The sequence below is a fragment of the Ammospiza nelsoni genome, chromosome 1 (assembly GCF_027579445.1).
Source record: "Ammospiza nelsoni isolate bAmmNel1 chromosome 1, bAmmNel1.pri, whole genome shotgun sequence".
Classification (NCBI taxonomy): domain Eukaryota; kingdom Metazoa; phylum Chordata; class Aves; order Passeriformes; family Passerellidae; genus Ammospiza; species Ammospiza nelsoni.
In genome coordinates this window covers 104,486,103-104,512,517 of record NC_080633.1, presented here as the reverse complement: position 1 = coordinate 104,512,517, position 26,415 = coordinate 104,486,103, and the positions used below count along the sequence as shown (strand labels likewise).

General features: G+C 36.7%; 1 long non-coding RNA gene across 1 annotated transcript in view; it reads right to left on the bottom strand.

The window, feature by feature from the left end:
- Positions 1-852: 852 nt before the first annotated feature.
- Positions 853-26,415, bottom strand: part of LOC132079519 (uncharacterized) — a 150,303-nt gene continuing 124,740 nt past the window's right edge. The window contains exon 3 of the long non-coding RNA XR_009419427.1: positions 853-964. This is a non-coding gene — a long non-coding RNA (uncharacterized LOC132079519). The remainder of the gene's footprint in view (positions 965-26,415) is intronic.

The following is a 26,415-nucleotide window of genomic DNA, read 5'->3' as shown; positions in this document are numbered from 1 at the left end:
AATACCAAATCATAGGCAGAATGACCATCATTTTAAAAAGACATAAAAACTCTCCCTGTTTCTAGTGCATATATATTTAAGCCTCCATGTAGTCATAAAGAAACAGGATATGGAATTTATTTCAATTTTTCTCAGTATGGTTAATTGGGAAATACCAATAATTCCCTATATGTAGACATTTCACTGCTCTTCCATTTCTGTTCCAGAGTCTAGAGGTCAGCTTATCTTCAGTATGTCCTATCAGGTCTCTCTTAGTGTAAAAAAACGAAAACAACAACAAACCAAAACAAACAGAAAAAAAAACCCAAGTAAAAATATCTTTGGAAACGGTGGAAAAGGAAGTTTTTTTCCCTACCAGAGCTTTTCCAGGCCATTTCAATGTTGCTTTCAAGATGCTGCAACCCCTTGCCATGCTTGTCTTCTGTACTTTATTTTTCTCTCTGACCTCTCCCCTTTGTTACATTCCTCTAGGCCAAATCAATCCTTTCTTTTACATTCCCTACACTCTCTCCACAGCTCTGGTGCATCCAGCTCTATGGGGCTCTACTCATCATTTAAGTTTATATGAGTTTATATTATATATATATACATTTCTACATTAATATCAGACTTCTGAAAATCATTCGCCACAATATTCAAAGACGCCCAATATTAACAGAGCCCTCATAACTAGTTAAATACAAAGATGGGTTATCATATGTGTAATTTTCTAGCTACCTTCACTTCCATTAAAGCAGTTGAGAGTTCACAATCATTTGGCTCCCTGCCTTTGCAGGAGGCAGTTGTGGAGAAAATGAATAAAAGCAATGCAGAGAGACATCAAGGAAATGGAGACATCAGAGGAAAGGACTCACCTCTTTTAGTCAGTTTTCCATTTTAGTTGTTTCAATAGTTAAAGAGGGAAGAGATTTTTTGCACACTCTTTAATTCAGATGTCAGTTCCAATACTTGATGCTTGACTGTTCTGAAACGCAATCAAAGTGTAATAGTTAAAACTACTGGTCTGAAACAAGATAAAATTATTAACATGGCAAGGATCTATGTATTCATTAAAAACCACAGCAATATTGAGATGTTTTATAGCAATGCTCCATGGCAAGGTTTTCACATGGCTCCAAACTCTCCTTCTGGCAACAAAAAAAAAGAATATTTCGATTGCATAATGGTGCATTTGTGGTGCCATCTCAGCCTTCCTACTCTCCCTGCACAACGCATGAGGAGTTTGTTGGCTCTTTGACCAAAAGATACCAAGACTGGTTACATGTGATTGCTTCAGTAAATCTCTGCAAGTTCACCTCTCCCCTACTCACTCCCTTCCACAAACTTTTCCTTTTCTCACTCTACATAAAACACCATGGAATCCTGCTGCCTGTGTCTGGAAAAGCAGAAGAGAATGGTGAGAAAACCTGAACCACCCAGCTGTATATATGGTGCTTCCCACGCCAGCATTCAATGGGTAGGGGACAAAATTGCAATGGGAAGCCACTGCACATTAAAAGATATAATTTTTTAAAACTATATAAACTGAAAATACTTATTCATGAGCCATTTTCTCTCTCTTGTAAGCAAAATCATATACATGTTTTTCTCTTTTATTTCCCCAGTCCTACTTATGGAGGCTAACAAAAATAAATGGCTTTCCTCTGTGTTCTATATTTATTCTCTGTGAGTCATCTCACTATTTAAGTTTTGTTTCTGATCACCTAAAGGTCTAGCCTATTTTATTCTGCCTTTTTTTATGGGAACAATTTGAAAGTACAAGCCAGAATAAGTGTGAATATTTTGTCTTGTAAAAGCAGTTAACGTCTCAAATAAAAATTTTGCTGTAAAGCATATCAAAAGAAAATAAATTCACAGCTAAGGGTGCTTTGATACTAGCCTTGGATTATACTGATGATTTATCACTAAAATAACTTATTTGATACGTTCTTAAGTTATTTTAATCACTTGATGCTCATTCAAAGAAATACCTTTCCACACCACAGTTAGCTATTGGGGTCTAGTTGTCAGAAAAAGCAAGTAAACATTTTCAGAGCAAAAATAACCCGAAAATATTACAAACTCATGCTTATAAAACTAGAAGAAACCAACCCAATCAGAGTCAGAGTTTTTAGCCACTTCCCACAGGCTAAAAAACTTCCATAAATTAATTCCTTTGGAACAGGGATGCACATCCTAGTAAAACATCAGGCTTTGGATCAAAATTCTTTCAAGTAACCACTAAGAGGACAGGAATAGCCTCTGTACACAAGAGGTGATTTTTCCTGGGAATTCCTTGACCTCTAAAGCAGTCAAACAGATGACAGCTGCAGCCTCCACTTTGTTACTTTCTTTATTTTTGTTGTGAATCCTGTTTCAAAGATAAACTTAATTCTGACACTGCTTCAGAGTCTCTGACATTACTGTCAGGATAGAAACATTCTAGTGTTTTTAGTACTAGTACTCCAATGACAGCACTTTGTGTAGAGCTGGCTTTAAGGGCCTGACTCTCCCTTGAGGTATGTAACATTCTTTAGTGTATTTCTTCTTAATTCTAAATTTAAATTTCCAGTTCTTTCTCTACAGTTGGTCTTTCTTGGTTGGTTGCACAGAAGTACAGTTGTTTTTTTTGTCAGATGTGGGAGAAAACAATATGTTCCAAGTAGGAAAATGAGATGATAAAATTATCAGATTGGCAGTGGGGTCAAGAGAGAGGTACAGAACTAGAAACTGCCTTTAAATTATTTCAGAAATGCACAGATTTCCTGTTGTCAGGATCTCTTTTCAGGAAGGCTTTAATTTGCCTATAATATTGACTATATCATAAGCATTTCAGATTTTCCTTGAGAGTATAAAATTGACTGAGTATATTTAATTGTAGCAAGTAAACTGGATTGATTTTTTCTTATAACATCTCTTTAGGGAGCTTACAAACATAAATCTCTAAAGGAACAAATCCTCCATGTCCTTAGGAGGAGCCTTGAGTTGTGAGGACTTCTCTGAGCCCACTGAAACTCCCATGCTTGAAGATTTGGTTGAGAACCTTGCTGAAGCTGGACTCAGATGAGTTTCTCTTAGCTGACAGAATTTCCTGGATAAGAGAAGTTTTAACTTGTCAGATGTATTTAGTGATGACAGAGGCACTGAAGGCAGGCAATGTAAAGGTATCACCTGCAGCACCCAAGTGTTAAGCATACTGTAAGCCACTGCCTGAAGTGTAAAAAAGAGAAAATTTGAAAGTAACTTTCTGCAAACATCTAAGTATATATGACAGAGTTTTCAGAGATGGCCATGGACTACTATGCTTCAGATTCTGTACAAAGAGATGGCACTATCCCTGTCAACAGCCCAAACTAAATCAACATTGACTTAATAGTTTTAAAATTTCTTTAATTCTTCAAATGTTTTGGTCTTTCTTATTTGTGCATGTCTATACATGCTAGCCTTCTCTGACCACTTCCCCTATTTTTTATTTAATCAGAGAGGTACAACCAGAAGAGGTTCGCATAAAACCAAGATGATGATGGAGCGCACAGAACGACTTCTGTGTGAGGGACAAATGAATAGAGTAACACTACAAAAAAAGAGGAAATTGAATCATGGAAGATTATGAAAACAACCATAGGACATTAAATCAAGCTGATTAAGAGTCACATCATAAAAAGTGATGCCTCAGGTTTTAGCTTTTCTATTTTTCAGATTCTGTACTTCTTTAGTGTGTAGTTCTGAGCTTCATATTAAGGGATAGTAAGCTCTCTTCACAGAGTAGGTAGACAAAACAGTTCCTACTCTAGCTGGGGACCAAGGACAATCTCAGGCACAAGACCATAACGTGGGCTGAAGAGAGAAAAACAATAAGGATGGGACTTCAAAACCTGAAGCTGTTGTCCAACTGACAAGTAACTCCAATATGCTAATGAACCAGAACTCATAAAAGTAAGAAATCTCAGGACCAGTTGCCCATTTTGTGATCATTTTGGGTTCATCTTGGATGTAGCCCTGGCTGGGCTTTTGTACTGACCACGGTGTATCTGTTAAGGCCTTTTAATAAACGCCTACTTTATTTAACTCTGTCTGTCCTCTGCTCTAGGTCAGCCTTCACAAGGCATCCAAAGAAAGAAAGCTGAACAAATAAACAAAGAGGGGTGGCTCTTTCTGCAAAGTGCATTTGTACTGTGGGACTCCTGCCACAGTAGGTTATGGAGATAAAATCATACCTTCTAAGAGAAGGAAAAGTGTGGGAAAATTGAATTTCCTCAATTTAGGTAGCTAGAAGTGTTTAGAAACATGTAGCTCAGAAAGACCCAAAGTTCAAGCCATCAGGAGGCTAAGAGATATGTTTGATACGTTTGTATATTCTTTCTTTTGATCTCCAGTGCATGAAAGAGAGCATGGTATAAAATACTTTTGAGTTTGATGGTGATTTTTATAATTTTTTGGTGGTTTTAGATAGATTGGTTAAAAAAAAAACTGGAAGAAAATGCAGCAAAGAACAGGAGCAAAGAATAACCCAGAGCAGGTGCCTAGGGAGCCTGTGGCATCTCCATCATGGGAGATACCGAATACTCAGCTGAACAAGACCCTCCACAACTTGGTAACTGCCTATAATTCCTTACTAGGTAAATTATTCTGTGAATCTGTGTGTTTGAGAAACAGACTCTAATCACATCTATACCATTCCTGTGCAGAACACTAATTCACAGTGTGATCATTATCATTAAACCAAATTTCAATGAGGAAATGAAGGGCAGGTCTTCAAGTGTTTTATTACTTACTAAACCATTTGATTTCTCTTCTAAATGATGCTTCTTCACACTCCTGAGGTTCTGCTCATATGCATATTTTTTCATTAACAATACATACTGTAAAGGAAATGGATTAAATTTTTGCCTGTTTCTTTTTTTCCACTATTTTTTCATCTCTTCTTATATTTTATTAAAGTAATTCACAGTGAAGGTGGACAACCATGCATTTTTCTGTACACAATATCAAGATACTGACCTACATTAACAACCCAAATCTGTTCCATTACAAAGCTGTACTTAGTGGGGCTTTATATATACTGCAACCTTTCAATGAGGGTGAATATCTGAGGTGACAAATGGCAGATAACCTCTGATGTTCAGAAGAGGCCTCTTTCAGATGATGATTTAGTGCATATTAAGCCATTAGAATCAATAATTTTTTTTACTTTTAAAGTACTGGGCAGGAACCTCACATATTTGCTACCCAAATGATAGCAAAGTAATAATAATTGCAGAAATTGGCATTGCCTAGTAAGTACACGCAAATGAACTTCTAAAAATTTAATTACAACCACACTAGTGTAGTAGTAATGGGAATACCATAAAGCTTAGCAATGAGCAGAAAATTCAGTCTTCTTCCTATGAAGCCAAGACTGCAATATCACACACATTTATTGAACCTCATTTGTAAAATTAAGAGTCTCCCTCAGACAATTAAAAATCATGCTGAGTATTCAGCCACAGTAAATTACGAATATAATTAAGTAAATAATAAGAAAGCCCAAGTCCCTACTTAAATGCACTGCCAATTCAGCTAATCCAAGCACAGCAAATATTAATGCAATATTTCACTGTCTACAGCTCAGCTCCTGATCTACAGTAATAATAACACATTAAGGTTTTGTTCATACTCAGAGCAAACCACTTATTTTCCCCAAGACAACTGGAGCACCAGGTTGCCAATAATAAGCTGCTCATATCTTCCATTATCCTGCTCGGGAAGGCAGGCTCAGAAGATGAGCACTTTTAGCCTGATTGTATTTGCCACCAATTATAGAGTCACAGTCTTTTGATCATTCTTCACTTTAAACTGAAAATAAGCTAACCTGAAGGATTAAAATCAATGCCAATTAAAGGGCTCTGCAAAGTGTGATTTTTAATTACGCTGCCTTGGGAAGTCACTGCACAATCACTATCTGCGTTCTATTGTTTCTGCATAGAAAGCACAAAAAAATTGCATCTTGGAAAAACCTTCTGATTTTAGCAGCTGGCACACCAATGAGAAAAAGTTTAAAGTTCTGTATTAGAGATAAGCACTATGCAAGAAATTAAATGTGTCTAAAATTATGCTGACAGTACATGTCACTTGCCAACAATGTACACTAGCATTGATATGAGCTGTTGTTTACAAGCTCACAGAGAAAGGATTAAATGCAATTTAATTAATTCAAACTTAAATATGTATTTTTACCACTATACAGCAGTGTGTGAATGGCAGACATTTCACTGTCTCATTGCAGTTGTATTATTCTCAGCCCAACCTCATAAATATTAATTGCTTTTGAAACTGAGTTATAAGTCTCCACATGAGATAAAGGAAAAATCCCAAGCACAGGCTTTCCCTCAACATTAATCCACAGGAGGAATAAAATATTCCTTATGAAATGTTCCTGCATCAGCACTAGGGGGAAGTTCTGCAGTCTATTCTAGTTGGAGGTAAATGGTTTTAATTTGCTCTTCATTGTAACTGAAAGAATCAGTTATATAAAGCCTTTATATTCCCAACCTCCTTCTTAATAAAGAGAAGCTTCCACAGCTCCTCACCTGACTACCCCACTGTGAGATTTTTCATGCAGTGTGAGTGAAGAATTTGGCTCTAAAGCAGGCAGAAAACTACAAACAGAGCCAAATTAAAAAAATCATAAATCCACAATTTTCTGTATCTACCACCACCCCAAGAATACATTTTAACAGAAATATTTAAAATCCCTTAATTTAATAAAACTTTTTACTGTGTTTTGTTCCATTGCTCATGCCATTAATACAGTTGAAACTAGGGGAGGGAGGGAGGGAGGGAGGGAGGGAGGGAGGGAGGGAGGGAGGGAGGGAGGGAGGGAGGGAGGGAGGGAGGGAGGAAGGGAGGGAGGAAGGAAGGAAGGAAGGAAGGAAGGAAGGAAGGAAGGAAGGAAGGAAGGAAGGAAGGAAGGAAGGAAGGAAGGAAGGAAGGAAGGAAGGAAGGAAGGAAGGAAGGAAGGAAGGAAGGAAGGAAGGAAGGAAGGAAGGAAGGAAGGAAGGAAGGAAGGAAGGAAGGAAGGAAGGAAGGAAGGAAGGAAGGAAGGAAGGAAATTTTAGGCCATAATTATTATATATTAAAAAAATTCACTGTGAAGCACTGTATAGAGACCTGCGAATCCAACTCCCCTTACCATTTGACACATATGTATAGAGAGGAATATCTATTCACACCTCATATATGATAAAAGTCTCTGCATTGCACCTGCACAGTCAAGTGAAATGTTACAAACAAATCAGCTACAATCTTTTTCTCTCAAATACTTATTCATCCCTTGAAATTTAAAACTAAAGTATCTGTACATCATAGAAATGGTTGGAACATAATATAGGTTTAAAAATCTGTGTACCTCAAGTAACATTTCCAGAAATATATCAGTCCTTCCCAAACTACCCTGGTCTCCATATTTCTCATACAGACTTTACATTGCATCAATTCCCTTTTGGGAACACATATAGCAGTAAATATGTCAGTAGCACTTCAAGAATTACTGTGATTTTAAACCACTCTGAATTTTCATCTCTCTATTCCCCAAAACAACATGATGGGAAGTAGAAGACAATAAAAAAGCCCCAAGGTTTATTGTTTCTCCTGGTACGCAGTCAAAAGTAGATAATTTCAGAGTACATCTTCCAGAACTTACATGTGAATTTTAAACATGCTCACCTCATGATTTTATTGCAGGAAATACTACCCTGCAATCATCAAAAATCCCTTTGCTTTGAAATGCTGAGAAACTGCTTCCAGCCTAAATAGCAATCATGAGGCATTTGAGCAGTTTTTGACACTGAACATGTTAAAAAATGGCATCCAGCTGTTGCAGGAAGAAACTTTCAATTACACAGTTGAAATTGTTGAAAAGTGTGCTGTGTAGTAAAGAACTCTACTTGTGCAGCAATATTAGGAATCTGCAAAGAAGGGGATACTTTGATACTGTAATCATACCTTTTCATAAACGTTAAATTTCTATTACCAGAAATCAATCTGCGTAACACATCATCTGTCAAAGTATTTAAAAGGACGTTTATTTCTCTTTACTCTTTCCTGGTAAAAAATTCTCTCTCTCTCTCTCTCTCTCTTTTTCTTCATGTGATCCATGTAATTCTGCTCTTGCTTTGGAGCCAAAGCTAAACATCACTGTGTGGACATGACAGAAACTTTCCCTGCAAGTTTCCATGGTTAAAACATCTGGCTAGGTAATGGCTTTCACATAGAGTGCACAATTTTTTATGTTCAGTCATCATCCATTCGCTGTACTTAAAACTCAAACCTTCAAACCTCCTGAACAAGGCTCTAGTTGCACTTGATGTGGAAAAAAAAGCTGTCGACAGAAAATTCATTATCTTTCCATCATGCTATACTGGGTGGTAAGATGGGGGAAACTGTACTCCTGCATGAATTCCCACCAAACTGAACTGTCTTTGTTAGTCAAGGCACAGTAGGGATTATGTCCTGCACAGATAAGCATTCCTTTTTTTGGTAGAGAAACTGCCTTTTTTTTTTTTAATTTTATTTTTTTTTAAATCAGTGCAAACCACGCATTTTTCTGTCTTGTCAAAGAGAGTACAGAAGACCCAAGGCAGTTCAAACTAACTTGTCAACAAAGCTAATTCAGCAGTGTACAAAATAACTGTATATGTCCCAGGCTTAAATTATGGCAAGTGTAAGCTCCTGATGCACATCTCAGCAAATGAAGAGTTACATAGCACAAAGTTTATCTTAATTATGTATGTATTTTTTTATTATTTAAAAGAAAATTAATGGACAACACTGCCAGGTTGACCCCTAAAAATATTTTCTGTTTATTTTGTGCTAATAAGCAGGGCATATGAAGACAATTTTATGGAACTGTGAATATGGTACATTTACCCTAATAGGTACATTAGGAGTTTTCTGCTGGCCCATTGCTGCTCTCACTGGCTGCCAATATTGCTGTGATTTGAACAGGAACATAGGCTGAAGCAAAGAGCTTTTTAAAAAAACCCACACAATGTAATAAGGTTTATTACATCTAACTACGCAAGTACTGGTTTTCAATTATATTTTACTGTGACAAAATTGAGAAAAACATCACCTATGCAGGAGAATTTTTATACATAGTTTTTTTTGATTATAGACTTCACAGCATATCAGCATGCAAGAGAATGTCAAAGAGAGAATACAACTACTGTAACTGTGTGCTGTTTTTTGCTTAATTCATTTATTGACTGCTTGATTAGTTAGTTTGTGCAGTATTTAGGAAATGTAAAACAGTAATAAGTACTAATTAATCATTTATATAACATTCAACTACAGCTGCAATTTGTAGAAATATAACAAAAAATTTGAGCTGCATACTGGTGAAGCCTATGTTGCTAGTGAACTTCCTTAATTAGAGAAAACAAAAGGAGAAAGCAGTCACAGACAGCAATCAGGGGGATGTAGCTGCAGAAAGCCTGTTCCACAGTGAGAAAATGAAGCAAGAGATGAAGTGAATGAATGATACCAGAAGTCCTGCCCAACTCCTTGTATTAAGGAGAACATATGGCAAATAGAGGCAGAACCTCAAGGAAAAAATGACAGTTTCATTGAATTGCAAATGAGAAGTAATAATTTCAACATCCACTGTGATAGAATACTTGTGTGTGTTATTACAAGCTCTGGTGGATGCTGCCTTAGACCAATTAATGAATGGAATCATTTGATGCAACAGCATTAGTGCAGTAAGGCTGGAAGTGGAAAGGTGCTCCTGATAATGCTTTCTGATGACCTAAAGAACCTGCTCTAACTGGAACAGCAGTTTCTGCTGTCAGAACAACTTAAGAGCTGAGTGATAAAGAGGAGACAACATTTATCACTTCTTCCAAGTCCAAAATCATGCATAAATGGATGAAGCAACTGGAAGAGAGTACCTAGTGATGGAAAACGAGCAGGAGAAAGCATGTAGTGGTATGAAACATGCAAAAAGGACAGAGAGATTAGCTGCTCTAAGAATAAAACCGTTTTGAGTTCTATAAAAACACACACAATGGATGAGTAGAAGAACTTGCACATCATTTCTGCCAAAAGTTAAACATCTGAAAGTTAACAAGAAAGAAAGAAAGAAAGAAAAGAAAGAAAGAAAGAAAGAGAAAGAAAGAAAGAAAGAAAGAAAGAAAGAAAGAAAGAAAGAAAGAAAGAAAGAAAGAAAGAAAGAAAGAAAGAAAGAAAGAAAGAAAGAAAGAAAGAAAGAAAGAAAGAAAGAAAGAAAGAAAGAAAGAAAGAAAGAAAGAAAGAAAGAAAGAAAGAAAGAAAGAAGGAAAGACTAAATGCAGGTGAAAAGGAAACAAAATACTTGTGCTATGACTTTCGAAGTTATACAATGAGTAATGAGGATAGTTTAAATGTACAACTATATAGTAAAAGGTAAAAATAACTAATGGGACAAAAGATGAAAAATTAAGTTAGCATTCATCATCATAAGCAAGAATATTAACATTCGAAGATACTATTATTTCTATTATATCAAAGGTTTTCCTTATGAGAAGAAAGTTTTGATGCAACTTTTTGGAGAGATGCATTTCTGTTTCTTATTTTTTGATGGATTTATCTTCTTTGGCCTGCCAGTATATGCAAAACAGTCTGCAGAGATGCTTTAATAGCTTTACTAGCATAACATATAAGGGTTTTTTCTCATTCTTTAAATATAGAGAATGCGGAAAAATCTGATGGATGCATATACTAAGAGATAGAGAAGTCGAAATCATCTTGCTGTACCACTGTTCAATCCATCTAATAATGCTCAAAAAGTCCATCAGAGTTCATATGTAATTTTCAATTAATTTGCTCTGGCACATTATCAGCCCTTTTTATACTCCATTTTTCCGAGTCTCCCTTTTCTTAGTTTGGGGAATTACCACTGTTTTAATTGTTTATTATTTATGAAGTTATCTTTAAGATTTAATTCTGAATTTAAGGCAAGCAAGGTGTAACCTTTTTAGGCATTCTGTACTTTATCTTGTTTACCATAACTATGGTCAAGGAATCAGAGTTTTATGATTGTGGAAGGCATTGAGAGCACTATCCTTCAATGGAGAATATTAAAATGAGATGTAATTCAGAGTTGAAACTTAATGGTCATAGAATGTAGAAAAAATTAGTTCATGAATTTTCACAAGAATAGGTGATTTTTTACTGTCTCTGGGCTAGTTAATCTCATAGAAGTCACACAGAATTTGAAAATACCCCCAGTAGCTAAATCTTCATGACATGCTACAAAAACTTTTATTGTTTAAGCTTGTAATGACATGCTGGGTGCTACATGGTGCATGACTCACATTTCTAATGAAGATTTTGTAACAAAACTGACATTATCCTAAGTATATCCACAGTATTTTCGACAGATCACTTGGTAAACTCTGCATAATGGAAAACAACAATCTTAAAATGGAAAACCATCCTCATAATATCATCAGGTTGTTTCTTCAGAGGGCCCTTGCCTTTTTCCATTTTTTAGTTAAAAAACTACTGTGACTAAAAATCAATTCTCAATATTAAAAAATTCCTTTCACCAAATTTTCACAAAAACTACTGAGTATTTTCTATTTTAATTTTCCCAACCCATACTAACATACTCCCTAACCCACTAGAAAAATTCTTCTATTCAGAACTTTGTTACTATTCACTTTTCAAGTTCACTTTTTGTTAACTCTGTGTCTCTAAAGTTCTTATATTTAAAATGCAGTAATATTTATAAAATAACATATTCAGTGATGGATCATTCAGAGTTTTTTTTTAACATAAGCTCTTGAGGAAATGATTAATAAATGCACTGGGAAAATAAGCAATTAATGTCTTTGGCACTGTCTCTGTATAATGTTGGCTTAATGTCTGAATGTGTTCACTTTGTTCCTTTGCGGCCTGAACTGTTGCTTGGTAATATTGGCTTCTGTCTGCTACATTACTGAAGACATCAGTTCAGAGATGTTTTCATTCTAGGTTACTGAACTCAAAATACCAGAAAAATACAGTATCTAAGTTCTCCAGCACTTAAATTACTCTCAGTTGTAGCAACCACTGGTTATACAAACATCAAATGTGTAGATTTGCATGCTTTTGGTTAATCCATTTTGTGTTCTGGACTTCCTTCACACACCATGTCTGTCAAGGTGTTGAGCATCTGACTGCCTGTCGGAACTCAGTACATCCCTCCGGGTGTCCAGAGCTGCTGAGGACCCCGCCGGGGGGCTTGGAGGCCCTGGCACGCTGCCCAGAACTCCTGGGATTTGATTATGACCCCTGAAGCAAGTTGCCAGCTTTGTATGAGGACCTGAAAGTCATACAGGTTGGAACAGTGTAATAATAAAATTATCACAGGGTGAAAATGTAGATTTTGGGATTTTTGGTGTGGGCGTCATGGGGACAAGATGGAGCAACTTGGGCGTGTCTAGCCTTTCTTCTTCTTCTTCTTCTTCTTCTTCTCCATTTTCTGCAGTGATGACTTTGGGATTGGTTTAGAGTAGAAGTGCACTGTCTAATATAGGTGATAGGTATTGGGAATTAAGTGTAAATATGTTATACGTAGTTTGTAGTATAAAAGGACAACACCACCTCGGGGGCGGTCAGAGTGCCTGTGGCTGCTCTGTAGGACAAACCTCCGCTGGGCAGAAAGAGAATTTTATAGCTAAGAACTAATAAACAACCTCAAGACCAAAAAGTGAAGAGTCCAGACTCGTTTTTCAGTTGCGCGGGCCGAAGCAGAGATATCCTGCACATCTCAGGACAGCAATTATCAACAGCAACCCGAGAACTGCCGTGCTGAATCCATCACTAAATGGTAGCTTTCACTTAAATATGCTGGCACTCAAAACTTCTCCACATGGCACATTATAGGCATTGCTAGGGTGGTCAGACTGTCCATGCATAAACCCCAGCCTGTAATTTGCAAAGAAATCTTCACATGGGAAGAGCGTTCACTTAAACTGACATAGACTTCTCCACTGAAGTTCCACTTATCAAAAAGTTAAATACAAAGTGATGAGTCAAGTGTAAAGACTTGGAGAAATGAAAGCTTGTCATGAAAATTCAAATCACTACTCTGAATGCTGGATTAATTTTATTAATCATTTTTCAATTAGACTTCTGGCCTCAAGCAATCAAACTACTTCAGTCGTGTCAGCTCTAAAAATGGGAAAGTTTTCCTAAGAAGCAGGCACAATAGATGTTATTTAAAAATAATTTTAACAGGAAAACAAAAAAACTTTCAGAAAAAAAGCCTTTACTTGACATGCAACTACAATGACTACTGGCTTTTTCTCCAATAAAGTATGACTTGATGGGTTTTTAAATAGCTTCCTAGCATTTTTTTCCGAGTGGCCTGAAGAAATAAAATTGTGAGACTGATTTTGCATTTGCAACCAGAATGAGTCACAGTTTAAGATTTTTAATGCACTCTTTGTACAAAACATCATATCATGACATCACTGTGCATAATTCGTATTCATTGCAAATTGCTTTTATAAAGAAATTGCTATTACAATTACAAAAAAAACTTGGTAAAATAGAACTTCATCAAATATCTTCACCATGATTTGCTTTCACCTGATTTTGTTTTCATTTCTAGGCTGGTAAAAATCAGCCCTGTTACCTGGCTGAATGTTTTGTGGCTTTCTGTAAATGCAGATTTTCAGTTGAAGTTTTATGGTACCAGATGAACAATTCAGCCAAACCTCTAAACCAGGCCTGAACCTAACATGTATCTACTGCTCTGTTGATTACAACCTCTGCCAAAACTTTCAAAACAACCACATCAGGAGAAGAAACATAGATACCAATATCATATCCTGCTTACCGAACTGAAACAAGAGACTTTCTATACATTGCTCAGAACTACTATTGTGCAATACCTTTATTGGATCCCAGAATCAATAAGCATGGTGTGTTAAGGTTGGCCAGGCCAAAAAGAAATAAATAAAAAATTATACAGAAATCTGTGTGATTTACCAGAGCTGATTGCAACAATAACCAAAGTTTCCTTACATCCCATTATCTCCAGTCGTCCTTCAATAACACTGTTTTTATCTGGGAAGATTTTTATTCCTCAAGAATAATTATCAGAAAGAATGTTTTGTAGCAATATCCAGCATACCCTAGCACTGCATTGCGACAGACATGAAAACCAGGAAGGTCAAAGAAGATCCAAGCCATAGAACTGCTGCCATGGTAGGAGAGCTTATCTACTTCAATTCTCAAAGGTCCAGCTTAAGGCAACACATGAGGCTGTAGTTACTGGCCTATAGCCAATCCACCTCATCTAAGCAAGCAGCTACCTTTCCTGACTCTTATTTGCCCACTATCAAAATTAAAATTTCTTTTTCTATAGCCACATTTCCCCCCAATACTTTCTTCCATTTTAAAGGTAAAATGTTTCAACTTGTGATTGGCAGAAAACTGTTGAAAACCACACAGTACCTCGAGATCCTAAACATTATAATACTGAAATCCTGGTGAATGAAGGATTTTGTATGTAAAAATTTGAACTGGTCTCATATGTGTTCTGAAACCAATTCACTGATGCGTCATTCCATACAGGGAGATGAACTGAAGTGCCATAACAGACAATTTCATTGGCAATACTGTAGTGGAAGCTATTATTACTCAAAACCAGAGGGATTGATATACAATATCAATGAGGATGGTTGGTGTTTGTAGAGCTGTTCTCAATGCCATAAGTGGCTCAGAAGCACAACAAGCAAGTGTAGCCTCCTTGCAACAATCTAGACAAAGATGTCCTATGCACTTCTGGGTTGTGTTTCTCTATGATGTAAAAAAAAAAAAAAAAAAAAGTATCAGAAGAATTTGTGTCTATTTAATTATGCCATACAAGCATATTGAGAAAGTTAAAACAGTTTTCAAAGTAATCATAAGATATGAAAGAAATTATAAATATCCCAACTCAAATATCAATATACGTTTTTTAAAAACTTCCTGAAGAACCAAAAAATTAGCAGTTTGTCTTTTTTCCAACCACCCAATTTAAAACTGTTTCTCTGAAATTCGATTTCATATGCAGGGCCCTCATGGTTTTATATTTTACAGAGCTTCCACACAACCTGTACTTCTCCAGATCACAGCTATTTGAATGTTATGAAGGAGTCCTTTTCACTCCATTTTAACTGTCCTTTTAGTATTTTATGTTAGTTGCATGCATATACAGAAATTCACAATGCCTCTAAACATAAAGTTTGGGTATAACTAGACTGCAATTTTGCCTGTGCAAGGCTGCATAGATGGGGGTAGTGATGTGACAGTCCACTGCAATAGGACAGTCCTGGTTTTCTCAATGTCTGTAGCCTCAGGTTAGCAAGCTCTTCAAATGCAAGTGAAGTTTTCATCCTGTCACCAGCAGAGGGTTCTGCAGTGAAGGAGGATTAATAATTCTCCTTCTTTTGCCTTTCCCAAATTGTTTGCTGTTTCCACAATCTCCAAATAAATTGCACAGTTTAGTTTGAAAATGACTCACTTTCTTTGAGTACCAGACACACAAGAGGAGGTCAGAAATCCTAACTGCACTAATTACAACACAATTACTGATTCATTTCACCTCCCTTTAACTATCCAGAGGGCTGTACAGAACCAGCTGGTGTGTCTATGTATTCATAAGATACACATTTATTTTTGTCATGTGAGGGAGGTACATGATGGGATTTGGTGGTGGGGGACTGGATCACAGTTTTTTAAGGATTTGTTAAATGACTGCATCTCTTGTAACAATTCTCCATAGTGGGAATGTTTTGTGGTTTGGGTTTTTTTTAAATGTGTGTGTATATATATATATATATTTATATGTACAATGCCTGGAACAGTAAGTCTTAGATTATTGGTTGGACTTCCCGCATACTGTAGTGACCCCTGTATTAAACAGCAGCACCATAATAGTATCAGGAGTCTTTTTTGATGGCAATGCATTAATGGAACAAAGCCCTGATTCACAGCATAAGTGCATGAGGGAAAAAAAAAGCCAGCTAAAGCAGGGGGAATGCTACCAAAGCAGGAAATGCTTTAATACCAGAGGCAGCTGAGCTCCCTCAATAGAGCTCACTTTGACTGCATGATGAAGGGATGGATAAAAAATGGAATTCAGTTGGGACTGAATTAGATTGGTAGGAAAATGTGTCAGATATTTCTGATGAAAATAAATTTCACCCAAAAAAGTCAAGAAAAATTGTATCTTTACAATAAATCAATATTTCAAGGTTGCAGGATTTTTTTTCTGTATGCACAAAACAGCAGTTAGGCAGTTTTCAGGAAGAGTATCCTCCTTTGATTTCTAAAGCTCCATGCATGAACAGAGAAAATGGTATGGAACTTCATAATGTTAATTTACTTGCAAAATGGATCATGGTCTTCAGGAGAGGGGTGAAAACAATTTACCAACTCAGTCATCTGAGGCACAAAGCCTAGATGCCAAACTTTCAAAAATCTAGAAAGGCACGTGCAAGGATAGAAGGACAAGATGTTCAGACGTACTAAAAGGCGATTAAATGTTTATGTTCCACTGGATTTCAACTGAGATGACTATCAGAAAGATGCTGTATTTGAATGCCTGAAAAATATGGTATTTCACAACCCCTTCTGCCCCATTTCTTAGTATTTTCAATTAACCAGATGATATGCCTCATTATAGATTTCTGCTCTGGGAACATATGGAAATTCTTATTCTTTCAGAAGGAAAACACATGCAATCCTAATCTTCTAAACATTGTTACATACTCGGATGGTCTACATAGGTTTACAAAAATGTCATTCAGGTGAATGACAAATTGAGCCAACATTAACACCTATCTACCAGCTCATCCCTTGCTGTACTTATGCTGTGAGAAATGGGAAACGTTACCAGGGAAAAATCACAAAAGCCTTTTTACCCTGTCCTAGTCTACAGTGCAATATCAGCTATTTTAAGTGCTTCATTCTGACTGCCTCTCTTGTTGAGGAATACTACAATCAATAGTTCAAATGCCAGATTCCCAAGTTCCATCTCACTCTATCTTTTCAATTGAAAAGTAACTGTATTTTGCCTTTTAAAAACACTTACTTATTGACAGAGTAACTCTCTCAAATTGTTATCCAACAGAGGCTGGATGAAAAGGTTTTACAATTTCTAGAAGCATACTTAGCCAGAAAGAGTCAAAGTGCATGCATATGTGGAACAGTGTTGCCCAAAGCAAGGTTGCTTTGAATTCTGCAGCTGCCCATGCATGACATTTGCTCTCATATATGAATATTTCCTTGTCAAACACACAAAACCACTTCAATCTGAATCCATTTCATAGAATATCTCTCCCATGGCTTATTTTACCAGTTTATACACAGTCTAATATGGCTATATTTGTGCAGAGAACGATGCATAATGTCCCTGAGACAGGAAGCTTTGTGTTATTACTGCCTCCTTTTAGACACTGCAAGAGTAGCAATAATGGGGGATGAACTGGCCATAGGATGATAACTGTCTTAAAAATAGTCCCTCAAAAAATGGCTTTGAGAAAGAGAGTGGAAGAAAAAGAAGTATGGAACATTATAGAGGAATTCAATCAAACAATGAAAGAAAACACAATTAAGCTCAGGAGGTAAGAGCCTTGCTTATACTATCATTTATCAATGGAAAATAACCTCAGTTTAGCGTAATCGACTATTTTTCAGAACTGCTTAACTGCAAAACTTCTAAAACTTGTGAGAAACATGCTACTGGGTTTGTCTAGATTGCTCCAGACTGCAGCACTACACAGTATTTTTGAGCTAGTTTCAAATAGTTTGTCACGGTATCACAAGGTGCAGCAAGAACATCTAAGCTCTGAGCTCCATGTTGATAAAATTTATTAATGTTAGTACTTGAGCAGGGGACTATAAGTTTGCAGTTGGAGAAATGATTGTATTGATGTTGGACTAGCTGGATCAGTTGCAGTGGAAAATGCTAAGCTCTTAAAAACTCACATTGATACCATGCTTAGAAGAACCCAGCAGGATGACAGAAAATGTTTCGTTTAAGCTCATGGGCAAAAGCATAATTCAGATGTGAGCAGCAGCAGAAGGAATGAGGGAATTTTTTCCCAAGTTGTGCATTTTTTGGGAAGTACCACATATGTCCCAGGTATTCCTGCAAAAATCCATCCCTGTATATCTGTATACTCTACTCACCAACAACATAAGGAGATGATCAAATCTTAACTTCCTCAGAAACCAAACCACTGACCCATATGCTCTGGGGAAGGAAGAAAACTTCCTAAGCATTGTTCACGTGCCAAAACCTGTATTTCCAAGAAGACTTTGCAGGGGAGGGAGCTGCCTGGGGCAGGAACTGCTCGCTCGGTTGCACACACCTCCTGTGCAACATGCAAGCTCAGACCACTGAAAAGCAGACCTCTCCCCCTCTTCCCCCTCCTTCCACAGCAAAGACACTCATTAGGGGAATGTTATGATAAAATTTACTTTAAAGTCTTTCTATCCTCACTATTTTTAACAGATTACTCAAACATACTGTTGCAGCAGTAGCAACGTAGAAATGAGCTTTTCCACCTGCAACTTCCTCTCATCTGCCCCCAAGCCCCTTCCTGTTGGATTTCACAACTCAACTGCACCCATAGCCACTCCCTAATCCTACCCCACTGAATGCATTTTAGCTTGAACTATTTTCTTGTTTCTTTGTTGGCTTTTTTCTTGTTCTTTTACTTTTGAAGATGCCCCTTTTTTGAGAGAAGAAGACTGGGGAGCAGCCAAGCTTCATAACTGTGGAGCTGATTTGATTTCACTAAGCATTGTCCAAACTGTGCGCTCCTCTGAATGACAAAGAAAAGCTGCTATATTGGAAAAAGGATTAGCTGCTTGCAAAATAAAACAAGAAGCAATTACAGATGGCATGAACTCTCATCTAAGGTCTTCTTTTAGACACAGAATCTCTGAAATAAAAATAGCGGAATTCATTGTCCCTTAAAGTAATTTTAAAAGCTATTTTGAAATACTACCCTATTTCTTTTCATTGTATTGAATAGGCAAAACATTTTACAAAGACTGAACAACCTTAAAGTGTAGCACAATAAAAATGAGCAATTTATCATTTATGAAGGGGATAATTCACAGTCTCTTAAAAATTTTTAACAGTTTGATTCTCTTGCACTTTGGATTGACATCTATGGGCTCAATTCAAATCAAATCAGCTTTCTGTGACAAGGTAAAGAAAAGCTCTTTCATGCAATCAAGCTGTTAAAGAAAATGACATATATATTAATGTTTCAAAAGTTATTTTCATATAATTCTATTAAAGATGTAATTATGAATCCTAACATTTCAAATTCATATTTGCATGTACTGCTCATGTTCAAATAATATATCTGAAAAATGTAATGAAAGGGTAAAGATATAAATATATAATGATTTCATAAATAGTGCTTCTGGAGATATTTCATGATAATCATATTCCCTGCACATTATACCATCAGTAAAGTTGGTTTCTTTCTGACTACATCGAGATGTTTATTTCCTCCTGAATTATATCTCCAGTCAGGAGATGGATGCTAATTTGTAGTAAATTGTCCTCTAGATAAACACAGTTGGTTTAACATCTTATAAAAACTACTGCTGTTTTTGCAGCTCGTGGTCCACATCTGAAAGAGTATGAAAAACACAGGAATTTCATAAGAATCCCCTCAAAAGCTGTCAGAAATTCAGTTTTTCCTGTATAATAGTTGAATAAAATTAAAAAGCAACCACATAATCACCAGTGAAAATACAGCTGTTCTTCAACTCCTTTTTAAATTAAACAATGAGACTGAATGCTTATTCACACTCGTCAACTTCAGTATATCATAGAAATATCAATTATTTTCTAAAATGCAAATGGAAAGAGGTCTTACCTTTCTACCATGTGAATGTGAAGTTATAAGTATTCTAACAAGACTGCAACTTGCTTTGCCTGAGAAAGAAAGCCAAGTTTCCCACATTTCAACATGGATGCTGAGAATACAGGGCTAAAGACCTCTGCAATAGATTATCACATCTGACACATTTAATCAGTTTTGACACACAGCCTCTTCCCTTTGCCAGTTTTAAAAAGATTGTCCTTGAAGAGGCAAACAAACTCTGGGCTTCTGGAGAAACAAAGATTACTGTAAATCCAGGTGAGGGAGCATCTTTCCACAGGCCCTTTTTTTTTTTTTTGTGCAGAAAACAGAGAAAAATTGCCTGTCACAAAGACTGTGTGCTCTGATCTGTCCTATTTTAAAGCTTTATAAATACAGCAATTCAAAGGACTGTTGCTTATAGCAACAAATATAAGATAGTACAGATGGAGAGGGGAAAAAAACATTACTGCAAACCGATCATTGTGCTCAGTACATTTTCACCTCTGAGAGTATGTTCAGGCTTGATAAAGGAAGAAAATGGCAAACAATAATATTGCAGTAATGAGGGGTAGGCTTGTTGGTGTTCACATACCCTAAGTCACCCTGAGGAGGCCTCCTATAATTTAAACACAGGCACTTATCTCTCAAAAGTGTGTCTCAAGCCTATTGACTGATAAGGTATAATTTTTTAAACAGGCAGCAAATAAATTCACTGTCAGCTAATTGCCTCACTATATTTCCTTTTCATTAGAGATAAATATTTCCAAGCATTAGGTAGTAAATATTTCCACGGGGAAAAAAAAGTTCTGACTAAAGATTAGCCCTTCAGCAAAACCACAGTAAGTTGAACGGCTATGATAGTGCCAGCATATGTTTGGCTGAGAGAAAATAATACAATATATAATAATGTATAATCATTAACTAAGAAAACATAAATTTTTGGTAATGGCACAGACATATTTCCCTTTGATCTAGTGTAGTAGGTAAGATTTTACTAACTACAAAAATTACCTGACCAAAGTGTTCTCATAATTTGTCTGACAGCAAAAACAACATCAAAGGGTCACAGTGCCCCAGTTCTCCACCTAACTGGTAGGTTGAAAATGTCACCAGTGATCTGTTGGTACATCTTCCCTCTATGCAGTAATACAGGCACAGTAGTCCTCAATGTTTATTCTTCTGCAGCAAAGTCCAATATAGATAGTTGCTATTGATTCCCTCTTCCATCAAAACCACTGGTTATGCAAACTGGGTGCCCACTTTAATGAGCTGTTGGGCTGCTTCTGTATTGCCTGTCAGGCAATACAGCCTTGCACGTGCCAAACAACCACATGACAACTGATTAAACATGATTCCTAAGAACTCAGCCAACACTGGAGAAGGAGCACACAAAGGAATATAACATAGTCTCCTCACTCCTAGCAGCAGCCTGTTTTGTGAATTGCTTCATTTTTTGCATAATTACAGGGTAGAAGCCATTGTTGACAAGTTTTAACAGTGAAATGGGTGTGATGTGTTGTACTGGAAAGCGAGTGACAACACATAGCTTGTGAAGGGACATTGACTGTTATGCTAAAGTTTGTGAAATGCAAATTTTTGAACATTTTCAGGAAGGCAGATGACTTCTCTAGAAGCATTACAAATATAAAAAATGACTGCTTTCACTGTGAAATACTCTGAGACGGGGAGGAATAAGGAAGTACAAGGGGCATGGCCTTGATACTGTGCCTGGTATTTGGTGCATGTGACATCAACTGTTCAGGTCCCATGAGAATTACAGTCCTGTAAAAACAGAAGTGTTGGATGTAAAGGTAAAATACAAAGTATTGGGAAACAGCCAAGACACAGTTTGCAAAAAGAAGTCATGCTACATTATGCAGCATGTGTTCTTTGGACGGGTTTATGACCATTTGGATAAAAATTATCCATTCACCTACTCTGATGAATTTCTACTTCGATTTCAAAAATTACTATGAAAACATTCCTCACAAAAGAAAAAACAGGGCCACTGAATTTTGGTGCATAAGTTAAGGAGGTAGTCTTTACAAGCTCTCTTTGAGTCAGTCCATAGAGAAAGGCAGATCAAGAGCACAACCTTGGGACCTGTCACGCATTCTAGTATCCGGGTCCTCAAATGCGGGATGGTTTGAAGTTCCTCCGAGTTTAGGGAACTCCCTCACCTTCAGTGCTACTGTTCTGAAAGACGGATGGGAATCTTGTTCAGTAACACCTTCACAGCACATGGACACGTCACCACAACCATCGGGTTTGTGAGGAACTAGCCATGACGCTGTAGGTGAGTCCTGCTGTCCAAGCTGGACTGGGAAAGCCTGCTTGACACTGGTGCATGTCCATCTTTTCCTCACAGTATTTACTTGGCATAGACCTCTCAAAGAAGAAATGAAATTTAAAAAAAACCCAAAAAATGCTTTCATTTGGAACAGTGAAGGAAGGAAGAAAGAACACAGGTTCAATCTGCTTATTCTAAGTCTTTGTCACTGCATTTTGTTGGCTGCTTGAACTTGTGGTTGGAAAAGAGAATTCCATGTGAATTTCCTGTAGATGATCACCATTTGTTTGCCTCAGTAGGATTCTCTTGTACTGTGCAGCTCAGCAACTTCAAAATAATTCCTTTCTATCCATTCATTTGAAGTTTTGGATGGCAGTCTTATTATCCAGATTGCTATTATGACAGTATGAGGGTTTTTCAGGACGAATAGGGTACTTTGTTAATGTTTACATCCAATAATTCAGGAGCCAGCTGCTCCATAAATAATATGAAATCATCTTCACCATTTGAAAAAAACAAGTAATCCAATATCAATCTTGTGGCTTCATTTCAGAAAATTTTATTCACCTATGAATGGTTATTAGCAGTCTGAAATAAAAAGTATATTTTCAATCATTCTCTTCTTAGAGGGCTTCTGGCTTTAAAGGTTTTGGTGTACACCACATCTGTCCATGTTTATACATTTTGATAAAGGTAGTCTAGAAAAATCCATTTACCATCCAAAGCAGTTACAGTACATGTATATTAAAATGTTCTGTTAAATTATTTCATCAATAAATTACCAAAGCTGGTAGGCTTGAATCACAGGTGAAACATCTAAATGACCACAGAAAATATATAGTTTTATATTTATTTTCCCCCTTCTATACAAGATGATGTAATTCAGTATGCTCAGGACAGAGTTTGTTTCTCTCATTACCCTTCAGTCTGTTACAGGCTAGAGCCTAGGTAAAACATCTGAACGAATGGCAAAAATTACCATAATTCTCAAAAGTGACAAATATTGCAGTGAAGTCATAAAAGGGGCTCAAGAAGAGCACTGCACTTTCTGTGAGATAAAATTTGCCTGTCAAGGAAGACAAAAGAATATTAATAGCTTTTGGGTTTGTGCTTAATGAAATACTTCCCAGACTACTTGCAAGCTCCTTTATTAGGAACAATAACCTTTTTTCCTGAGATCAATGACACAGTTTTAATGAAAAACACCTTATGAAGTGAAGTTTGTTCTCTTTTTGTTGCTCTAGACAGTAAAATCTACAACAGTAGTGATTCAAATGTAAGAAATTTCCAGACATAAAATATGACTGCAACTATCATTAAAAAAAATTACCTTCAAATGAGCCAAGATACATAAAAATAGTTCCTAGTTTGAAGAACATACCACTATAAACTCATGGTGATGCAGCTAGATTTTAAACAAAAAATACTTAAGAATTGAGACAAAGGCCACCAACAACAATCAGGTCACAAATGTTCATCAGAGAACCATAGGTCAGTATTGATATTATTTTTGCTTACCTAGCTCTTCTTTTACTTCTTGCAGTCAGTTAAGAGAAAATGAGGGACGATTCATTATGATTGTTTTATAAAATATTTGGGAGTGATCACAGGAAAGAATCTACACGCTCTGTGATTAAGTTTCAGCTATGAGCGTAGGAAAAAAACATGTTAAGGACAAAAAAACCCCACATTAAACATGGAAATGAAACTGGAAATAAAAGAAGAAAAGGCAAAAATGATGTTAAGGACAAAAAAGAACCAAACAGAGCATTGGCTGTAAATACGAGTGCAGAGGAGGGAAGATGCAAAGACTTGCTGAAGATCAAAGTTCTCACTTTTAGAATAGCTCTGTTTTCTGCTGGACTTTTTAGTGGGTCTTGAAATATTTATGATCACATTTGCACAGTGTCACTCCATCCTCAGTTAACAACCACTGAGTATCACAGTAGTGACACACTAGTGCATGGCACAGGAGTTCACCTGACCTGTCACCACAAAACCTGCCCTAGAACTCTCTGCAAGACTGCTGCCTACAGTTGCACAACAGACACTTCCAGCAGCTCGAGAGAATTTAGAGAAGTGTGAGAAAGCAATACAGGAGTGTTTTTTCCACCTTTACTAGTAATAGTAGAAACATGAAATGGTTTAGGAAAGTAATTTTGTTGTTGCACTACAATAATGAAATCTGTATTATTAGGTACTTTAAATTTAATTGCTTGCTTTTACCTAGCTTCCTTCTTAATTTGTTTCTTCTCCTTACCAAATTCATCTTTAAAACTGAGCGACTCAGCTGCTTCACTGAAAAGAATTGTGTCCCTGCCATACATCTTGTTCTGTAAAAATAAACTATGATGATAAGTGCTTCTGTTCAATACAAAGCTTCTTGAAATAGGAGTTTTTTATTGGACTATCTTCCTTTCTTTAACAAAAAGCATTGTTTCTTATGATCTCCCCTCTTTCCATTCCCAAAATTCCTGACTGTCAGGTTACATTGAGATTTTCCCAGTGGTTGCTAACAAGGTTGATCACACGCCAGGACCTCATTCTCTGCATGCAGGAATACAGATCAGCTCAGTCTGGCTATGCAGGCAAGCCCTGGTCAACTTTCACTTAATCTCCTGTGATGTGAATAAAGAAAAACACTAAATTAGCTGTGTGGAATGATTGAATCACTATAGTCCAATGATCAAACGCCAGCACAGAGCTGCCACAGAAGCTCAGGCCAGTAATGAAACTTTTCTGCTTTACTGAATCAGTTAGTCTGGATTTCAGGTCATTCTTTTTAGCAATGTTCAGAAGCAGGAACTGAGCCCACCTGGAGAAAGAAGAAAAGGCACTACTTCTGTTTGCTGCCTTTTAAATAAAATTAAATTCTTTTACAACAGGTACTAAGAGATCACTTTTTCAACATGACCCAAACTCCATCAGAAAATGGGATCATTTGCCTTTAATCTACTGGGTAGCTGCTTGCAAAGCCACTTTTTAATTTCACGTTGCTGCAGAACAAACAAAGCAAGCTGCTGCTGAATGTTAGCACAGAGTGTAAGTACTTGAAAATGCTTCTAGAGAAAGAAATTAGGATGCCAAAATAAACATAATTTAATTCCAAATGCTTAAGTTTTGCATTAGGATGTCATACTATAGAAATGAAGAACCAAAATTTCTAAAATAAAGCAAGCATGTCTGTTAAAATGTTGATAATCTAGCCTAGAATCTCTTCATAAAACATGTGTGAGTGAAACAACCCAAAAGCTTTAATTTCTTTTTAAAATCATAGCCAACTTTATATTTACAATCACCATGGAGAAGTAGCCTCGAGGATCTAATTCCATTTCACTTGGCAGTATCTGGGAGACAAATTGCCTGTTTTACCTTCTCCTAATTATCATAAATGTGTTCACAAGTTCTTCAATGCATTATTTCAAGTAGATATGCTCCCTCAGTAAATACATTTCTCACTTATGGAATTACTTCTGAACATTAAATAAGTAAAATAAAGCTTTTCTCATTTAGGAACATCAGCTATCAGGAGAAATGATGATGAGCTAAATGCTCATGATGTGGAAAGAAAATCTGAATGCCATCCTTAAGGATATATCTGTGACTTTTTATAGAAGGTGCAGTAACTGGGAAAACTGCATGCTTTACCATATCAGAATTTTAAATGATTCAGAAAACCTCCTTCACCATTAGAAATACCACCATTTTAGTGCTGCTGAGCCAAATCTTAAATATGTAATGAAACTCAGTTTAATCTGAAGCAGGGAAGATACTACAAAAACATGGAAGTCTGAGTGCAACTCTGAAAGTCTTTGAGTCCAACTGTGTTATTATGTGTGCAATGGCACCCGAATCTGATGGGGACTAGACTGGTTCAAGGAGGGCAGGCTGAAGGCAAATTTGTATCATCAAATTGCAGCTTCTGTTGCAAATGGGGATGACAGTTCCTATCTACTTTACTACTGATTGAGAGCTCCTTAGTGGAGCAATAGTCATGAACTCTGCTAAATTTAATTTCTATTTCCTTTTGACAACAGGCAGGAAAGCACGCTGTCAGTCAGCTTTTAATATCCATTACTTTCCACATTGCAAAAAGCCATTCCAGATTTTAATTTATTTTCCAAGGCTATTTCAGGAAACTCTCAAGATGGAATAACAAGCTGAATTAACAGCCCTGAATTGCATATGAGGGTTGAGTATGGGAACAAAAGAGAATTGGTGCCAACCAAGGCATCAGTCTTGGCCACATGTTTTTTG